The following is an 8,414-nucleotide window of genomic DNA, read 5'->3' as shown; positions in this document are numbered from 1 at the left end:
GTCCGACCTCTCTGTCCTGGGTCTCCTCCATTGCCAGAGTGAGCAACACCGGAAGTTGGAGGAACAGCACCTCATATTCCGCTTGGGGAGTCTGCATCCTGCGGGCATGAACATTGAATTCACCCAATTTTGTTAGCCCTTGCTGTCTCCTCCCCTTCCTCAGGCCTCGAGCTGTCTCCTCCCATCCCTCAGCCCTCGAGCTCCTCCTCCTCCTTTTTCCTTCCTTCTCCCCGCCACCCCCTATCAGCCTGAAGTAGGGTTTCGGCCCGAAACGTTACCCATTTCCTTCGCTCCATAGATGCTGCTGCACCCGCTGAGTTTCGCCAGCATTTTTGTGTACCTAAAATTATAAAAGGACTGGACAAGCTAGATGCAGGAAAAATGTTCCCAATGTTGGGCGAGTCCAGAACCAGGGGCCACACGCACACAGTCTTAGAATAAAGGGGAGGCCATTTAAGACTGAGGTGAGAAAAAAACTTTTTCACCCAGAGAGTTGTGAATTTGTGGAATTCCCTGCCACAGAGGGCAGTGGAGGCCAAGTCACTGGATGGATTTAAGAGAGAGTTAGATAGAGCTCCCTCAATAGACTTGGTTTGTACTCTCTAGAATTTAGAAGATTGAGAGGGGACCTTATAGAAACTTACAAAATTCTTAAGGGGTTGGACAGGCTAGATGCAGGAAGATTGTTCCCGATGTTGGGGAAGTCCAGGACAAGGGGTCACAGCTTAAGGATAAGGGGGAAATCATTTAAAACCGAGATGAGAAGAACTTTTTTCACACAGAGAGTGGTGAATCTCTGGAACTCTCTGCCACATAGGGTAGTCGAGGCCAGTTCATTGGCTATATTTAAGAGGGAGTTAGATGTGGCCCTTGTGGCTAAGGGGATCAGGGGGTATGGAGAGAAGGCAGGTACGGGATACTGAGTTGGATGATCAGCCATGATCATATTGACTGGCGGTGCAGGCTCGAAGGGCCGAATGGCCTCTACTCCTGCACCTAATTTCTATGTTTCTATGTTTCTAAGGTGAGAAAAAACTTTTCCACCCAGAGAGTTGTGAATTTGTGGAATTCCCTGCCACAGAGGGCAGTGGAGGCCAAGTCACTGGATGGATTTAAGAGAGAGTTAGATAGAGCTCTAGGGGCTGGTGGAGTCGAGGGATATGGGGAGAAGGCAGGCACGGGTTATTGATTGGGGACGATCAGCCATGATCACAATGAATGGCGGATGGTGCTGGCTCGAAGGGCCGAATGGCCTCCTCCTGTATCCATTGTCTATGTTTCTATGATCGTGTGTGTGTGTGTGTGACCCTTTGCTCCCTCCTCTCTCAGGACCAAGGCATGGAAGGAAAACGACTTCTCGTGGCCGCGCTGTGCGTTGCTTTGCTGGCCGCCATGGCCCTTCAGACGGAGGCCGGAGCCAGCTTCCATCCCCGACCCCGGGAGAGGGGCAAGACTCAGGGGACCACTGGGGTGAGAGACTGCAGCCGAACATGCTCGCTGGGAGGGGAGGGGAGGGGGGAGTGGTTACGCCTGTTTGTGTGTGAGACTGAGATCCTTGCTATTGAGGGAGTGCAGCGTAGGTTAGACATTAGACAACAGGCGCAGGAGTAGAGGCCATTCGGCCCTTCGAACCAGCACTGCCATTCAATGTGATCATGGCTGATCATAGAAACACAGAAATTAGGTGCAGGAGTAGAGGCCATTCGGCCCTTCGAGCCTGCACCATTCGCCATTCAATATGATCATGGCTGATCATCCAACTCAGTATCCCGTACCTGCCTTCTCTCCATACCCCCTGATTCCCTTAGCCACAAGGGCCACATCTAACTCCCTCTTATATCCCCAATCAGTTCCCCGTTCCTGCCTTCTCCCCATATCCCCCTGACTCTCTCTCGCTATCTTTAAGAGCCCTATCTAGCTCTCTCTTGAAAGAATTCTCCCCAGAGAACCGGCCTCCACCGCCCTCTGAGGCAGAGAATTCCACAGACTCGCAACTCTCACTGTGAGAAAAAATGTTTCCTCGTCTCCGTTCTAAATGGGTTACCCCTTATTCTTAAACTGTGTGTGTGTATGTGGCCCCTGGTTCTGGACTCCCCCAACATCGGGAACATGTTTCCTGCCTCTAGTGTGTCCAAGCCCTTAACAATCTTATATGTTTCATTGAGATATCCTCTCATCCTTCTAAACTCCACAGAGTGTACAAGCCCAGCCGCTCCATTCTCTCAGCATATGACAGTCCCGCCATCCCGGGAATTAACCTTTTAAACCTACGCTGGGCTCCCTCAATAGCAAGAATGTACAGAGCCCTGTTGAGACCACACCTGGAGTATTGTGTGCAATTTTGGCCTGTTGGCCTTCATAACAAGAGGAGTTGAGTATAGGAGCAAAGAGGCTCTTCTGCAGTTGTACAGGGCCCTGGTGAGACCACACCTGGAGTATTGTGTACATTTTTGGTCCCCTAATTTGAGGAAGGACATTCTTGTTTTTGAGGGAGCCCAGCGTAGGTTTACCAGGTTAATTCCCGGGATGGCGGGACTGTCATATGCTTAGAGAATGGAGCAGCTGGGCTTGTACACTCTGGAGTTTAGAAGGATGAGAGGGTATCTTATTGAAACATATAAGATTATTAAGGGTTTGGACACGCTAGAGGCAGGAAACATATTCCCAATGTTGGGGGAGTCCAGAACCAGGGGCCACACACACACAGTTTAAGAATGAGGGGTCGGCCATTTAGAACGGAGACGAGGAAACACTTTTTCACCCTGATAGAAACATAGAAAATAGGTGCAGGAGTAGAGGCCATTCAGCCCTTCGAGCCAGCACCGCCATTCACTGTGATCATGGCTGATCGTCCCCAATCAATAACCCATGCCTGCCTTCTCCCCATATCCCTTGACTCCACTAGCTCCTAGAGCTCTATCTAACTCTCTCTTAAATCCATCCAGTGACTTGGTCTCCACTGCCCTCAGTGGCAGGGAATTCCACAAATTCACAACTCTCTGGGCGAATTTTTTTTTTCTCACCTCGGTCTTAAATGACCTCCCCTTTATTCTAAGACTGTGTGGCCCCAGGTTCTGGACTCGCCCAACATCGGAAACATGTTTCCTGCCTCTAGCATGTCCAAACCCTTAATAATCTTATATGTTACAATAAGATCCTCTCTCATCCTTCTAAGCTCCAGAGTGTACAAGCCCAGCCGCTCCATTCTCTCAGCATATGACAGCCCCTGGTTCTGGACTCGCCCAACATTGGGAACATTTTTCCTGCATCTAGCTTGTCCAGTCCTTTTATAATTTTATATGTTTCTAGAAGATCCCACCCCACCCCCTCATCCTTCTAAACTCCAGTGAATAGTTGCGAGTCTGTGGAATTCTCTGCCTCAGAGGGCGGTGGAGGCCGGTTCTCTGGATGCTTGCCGAGGCAGCGTGAGGTGGAGATGGGGTCGATGGATGGAAGGAAGGTTGGTTTGTGTGTGCGTGATGGTCTGGGCTGCGTCCACAACTCTCTGCAAGTTTCTCCAGTGAGATCCAGCGATCTTGGTGCGGGGCAGGGAGGCAGGGAGGGGATATTAGACGGGGCTCTAACACATTCTAACATGTTCCAGAAACCAAGCACCAAACGGGAGCTGGATGAAGGGGTCGTTGTTCAAGCAGCCGGAGCTCGATGGGATCCCATGGAGGCAGAGGTGAGTGACAATAGGAGTAGAGGCCATTCGGCCATTCCAGCCAGCACTGCCATTCACTGTGATCATCCCCAATCAGTACCCCGTTCCTGCCTTCTCCCCATATCCCATAACTCCGCTATCTTTAAGAGCCCTATCTAGCTCTCTCTTGAAAGCATCCAGAGAACCGGCCTCCACCGCCCTCCGAGGCAGAGAATTCCACAGACTCACAACTCTCTGTGAGAAAAAGTGTTTCCCCGTCTCCGTTCTAAATGGCCGACCCCTTATTCTTAAACTGTGGCCCCTGGTTCTGGACTCCCCCAACATGGGGAACATGTTTCCTGCCACTAGCGTGTCCAAGCCCTTAACAATCTCATATATGTTTCAATGAGATTCCCCCTCATCCTTCTAAACTCCAGAGTGTACAAGCCCACAGCCGCTCCACATTCTCTCAGCATATGACAGTCCCGCCATCCCGGGAATTAACCTGGTGAACCTACGCTGGGCTCCCTCAATAGCAAGAATGTCCTTCCTCAAATTAGGGGACCAAAACTGCACACAATACTCCAGGTGTGGTCTCACCAGGGCCCTGTACAACTGCAGAAGGACCTCTTTGTTCCTAGACTCAACTCCTCTTGTGATGAAGGCCAACAGGCCAAAACTGCACACAATACTCCAGGTGTGGTCTCACCAGGGCCCTGTACAACTGCAGAAGGACCTCTTTGCTCCTATACTCAACTCCTCTTGTGATGAAGGCCAACAGGCCAAAACTGCACACAATACTCCAGGTGTGGTCTCACTAGGGCCCTGTACAACTGCAGAAGGACCTCTTTGCTCCTGTACTCAACTCCTCTTGTTATAAAGGCCAACATGCCATTGGCTTTCTTCACTGCCTGCTGTACCTGCCTGCTTACTTTCATAGACTGATGTACAAGGACCCCCAGATCCCATTGTACTCATGGGATCATTCTCAATAGAAGGGTCTCGACCCGAAACGTCGCCTATTTCCTTCGCTCCATGGATGCTGAGTTTCTCCAGCATTTTTGTCCACATTCTCGTAAAGACATCCTCAGATTATGGGGCCCAAAGCCGCTCGCGTTACTCCAAATGGCCATGACCTGCCATTCCTGGGATCGTTCTATGGAAACCCACAGCCTTGGTTGCCTCCCTGCTAATATTGGGCTATTTTGCAGGTGGATCTAGCCTCTCAGGCCCAGGATGATGTCAGGAAGTACAGAGACTTCCTGATCCAACTGTTCGAAGGACTCCTGGAGTCAGGTGAGTGAGTCTCTCTCTCTATCTCCTCGCTAGACGGGCTAGAGGCAGGAAACATGTTCCCGATGTTGGGGGAAGTCCAGAACCAGGGGCCACACACACACACAGATTAAGAATAAGTGGTCGGCCATTTAGAACAGAGACGAGGAAACACTTTTTCACCCAGAGAGTTGTGAATTTGTGGAATTCTCTGCCACATTCAATGTGATCATGGCTGATCATCCCCAATCAGTACCCTGTTCATGCCTTCTCCCCATATCCCCTGACTCCACTATCTTTAAGAGCCCTATCTAGAAAATACTAGGCTTGTATTCTCTGGAGTTTAGAAGGATGAGGGGGCATCTTATAGAAACATATAAAATTATAAAAGGACTTGACAAGCTAGATGCAGGAAAAATGTTCCCAATGTTGGGCGAGTCCAGAACCAGGGGCCACACACAGTCTTAGAATAAAGGGGAGGTCATTTAAGACTGAGGTGAGAAAACATTTTTTTCACCCAGAGAGTTGTGAATTTGTGGAATTCCCTGCCACAGAGGGCAGTGGAGGCCAAATCACTGGATGGATTTAAGAGAGAGTTAGATAGAGCTCTAGGGGCTAGTGGAGTCAAGGGATATGGGGAGAAGGCAGGCACGGGTTATTGATAGGGGACGATCAGCCATGATCACAATGAATGGCGGTGCTGACTCGAAGGGCCGAATGGCCTCCTCCTGAACCTATTTTCTGTTTCTCGCTCTCTTGAAAGTATCCGGAGAACTTTCATTTACACAACATTGCTGTGTCCCAACGTTATGGTGCCCTGAAATGGGGGGGGGGGGGGGGGGGGGGGGGGGGGGGGGGGGCAAACACAGCTGTAATTTTTCTACATGGTGAAACCAAATGTATAAAAATGGGCTTTATTGAAATCTGACAATGTTGACTTTAACCGCATGTGATTTTTTTTCTATTACAAATCTCAAATTGTGGAGTATAGAGGCAAATAAATAAATGATGGGTCTTTGTCCCAGATATTATGGAGGGGGCTGGTCTCTATACTTTAGACTTAAGAGACACAGGCCCTTCGGCCCTCCGAGTCCGTGCCGACCAGCGATCGCCCCGTGCACTGGTTTAGCTTAGTTTAGAGAAACAGGCCCTTCCCCAACGAGTCCATGTACACTAGCCCTATCCTACACACTAGGGGCACCTCAATTTAACCGAAGCCAATTAACCTGCAAATATGTACGTCTTCGGAGTGTGGGAGGAAACCAGAGCACCCAGAGAAAAACCCACGCGATCACACAGAGGACGTGCAAACTCCGCACAGACAGCCCCCCTGTAGTCGGGGTCTCTACCGCTGCGCCACCAGTTCCCGTCACGAACGTGTTGAAAGTCCAGCGGCGACGAGAAAGACGTTACGACTCTTTGGGCGACTGAGGAGACGACTCACGACCCTACAGGCGACATAGACATAGAAACATAGAAATTAGGTGCAGGAGTAGAGGCCATTCGGCCCTTCGAGCCTGCACCATTCGCCATTCAATAACATCATGGCTGATCATCCACCTCAGTATCCCGTACCTGCCTTCTCTCCATACCCCCTGATCCCCTTAGGTTCTTCTCATCTCGGTTTTAAAGGATTTCCCCTTTATCCTTAAGCTGTGACCCCTTGTCCTGGACTTCCCCAACATCGGGAGCAATCTTCCTGCATCTAGCCTATCCAACCCCTTAAGAATTTTGTAAGTTTCTATAAGATCCCCTCTCAATCTCCTAAATTCTAGAGAGTATAAACCAAGTCTATCCAGTCTTTCTTCATAAGACAGTCCTGACATCCCAGGAATCAGTCTGGTGAACCGTCTCTGCACTCCCTCTATGGCAATAATGTCCTTCCTCAGATTTGTAGACCAAAACTGTAGGCAATACTCCAGGTGTGGTCTCACCAAGACCCTGTACAACTGCAGTAGAACCTCCCTGCACCTATACTCAAATCCTTTTGCAATGAAAGCTAACATACCATTCGCTTTCTTTACTGCCTGCTGCACCTGCATGCCTACCTTCAATGACTGGTGTACCATGACACCCAGGTCTCGCTGCATCTCCCCCTTTCCCAATCGGCCACCATTTAGATAATAGTCTGCTTTCCCGTTTTTGCCACCAAAATGGATAACCTCACATAAATGGATAACCTATGACATGTCGCGGGGTGAAGCCTGTATGGTTGTGAGTAGTCGCCCATAGAGTCGTGCCTTGTTAGAAACATAGAAAACAGGTGCAGGAGTAGAGGCCATTCGGCCCTTCGAGCCTGCACCATTCACCATTCAATATGATCATGGCTGATCATCCCCAATCAGTACCCCGTTCCTGCCTTCTTCCCATATCCCCTGACTCCACTATCTTTAAGAGCCCTATCTACCTCCCTTGAAAGAATCCAGAGAACCTGCCTCCAATATGATCATGGCTGATCATCCAACTCAGTATCCTGTACCTGCCTTCTCTCCATACCTCCTGATCCGTTTAGCCACATCTAACCCCCTCTTAAATATAGCCAATGAACTGTGTGGCCTCAACTACCTTCTGTGGCAGAGAATTCCACAGATTCACCACTCTCTGTGTGTGAAAAAAAATGTTTTTCTCATCTCGGTCCTAAAAAATTTCCCCCTTATCCTTAAACTGTGTGACCCCTTGTTCTGGACTTCCCCAACATCGGGAACAATCTTCCTGCATCTAGCCTGTCCAACCCCCTAAGAATTTTGTAAGTTTCTATAAGATCCCCCTCAATCTTCGAAATCTTCAGCCGAATCTATCCAGTCTTTCTTCATATGAAAGTCCTGCCATCCCAGGAATCAGTCTGGTGAACCGTCTCTGTACTCCCTCTATGGCAAGTACATAGAGGGAGTACCCCCTCAATCTTCTAAGCGGAGGTGTTGGGCCTGCGCTTGGTCTCACCGATGTAGAGCAGCCGACACCTAGAGCAGCGGATGCAGTAGATGAGATTGGAGGAGGTGCAGGTGAACCTCTGCCGCACCTGGAAGGACTGCTCGGGTCCTTGGATGGAGTCGAGTGTCTGATTGTGTGTTGCTTCTCTCCGCAGGCCAGGGGGAGTGACTCCCTGCCTCTCCTCGCGGGGTATCGAGGAATTTCAGCTCCTGATCATCATCTCTCGTTGTGGCAATGATCAATAAAGTGGAAATCCTCTCCGAGAATCCGTCATCGAGTCTGTATTTTTCACCGTCGGATGTTGGCTGAAACTTCAATCCCCTTCCTCTCATCTCCCTTCCCCTCCCCAAAGCAGAATCGTGAATCGAGGGGTGCCTAGAAACATAGAAAGCAGGTGCAAGATTAGGCCATTCGGCCCTTCGAGCCAGCACCGCCATTCACTGTGATCATGGCTGATCATCCAACTCAGTATCCCGTACCTGCCTTCTCCCCACATCCCTTCATTCCGTTAGCCCCAAGAGCTAAATCCAAATCTCTCTTGAAAACATCCAGTGAACCGGCCTCCACT

This window comes from Leucoraja erinacea, unplaced genomic scaffold (assembly GCF_028641065.1).
Source record: "Leucoraja erinacea ecotype New England unplaced genomic scaffold, Leri_hhj_1 Leri_188S, whole genome shotgun sequence".
Lineage (NCBI taxonomy): Eukaryota > Metazoa > Chordata > Chondrichthyes > Rajiformes > Rajidae > Leucoraja > Leucoraja erinaceus.
Note: the sequence above shows the minus strand (reverse complement) of the source record.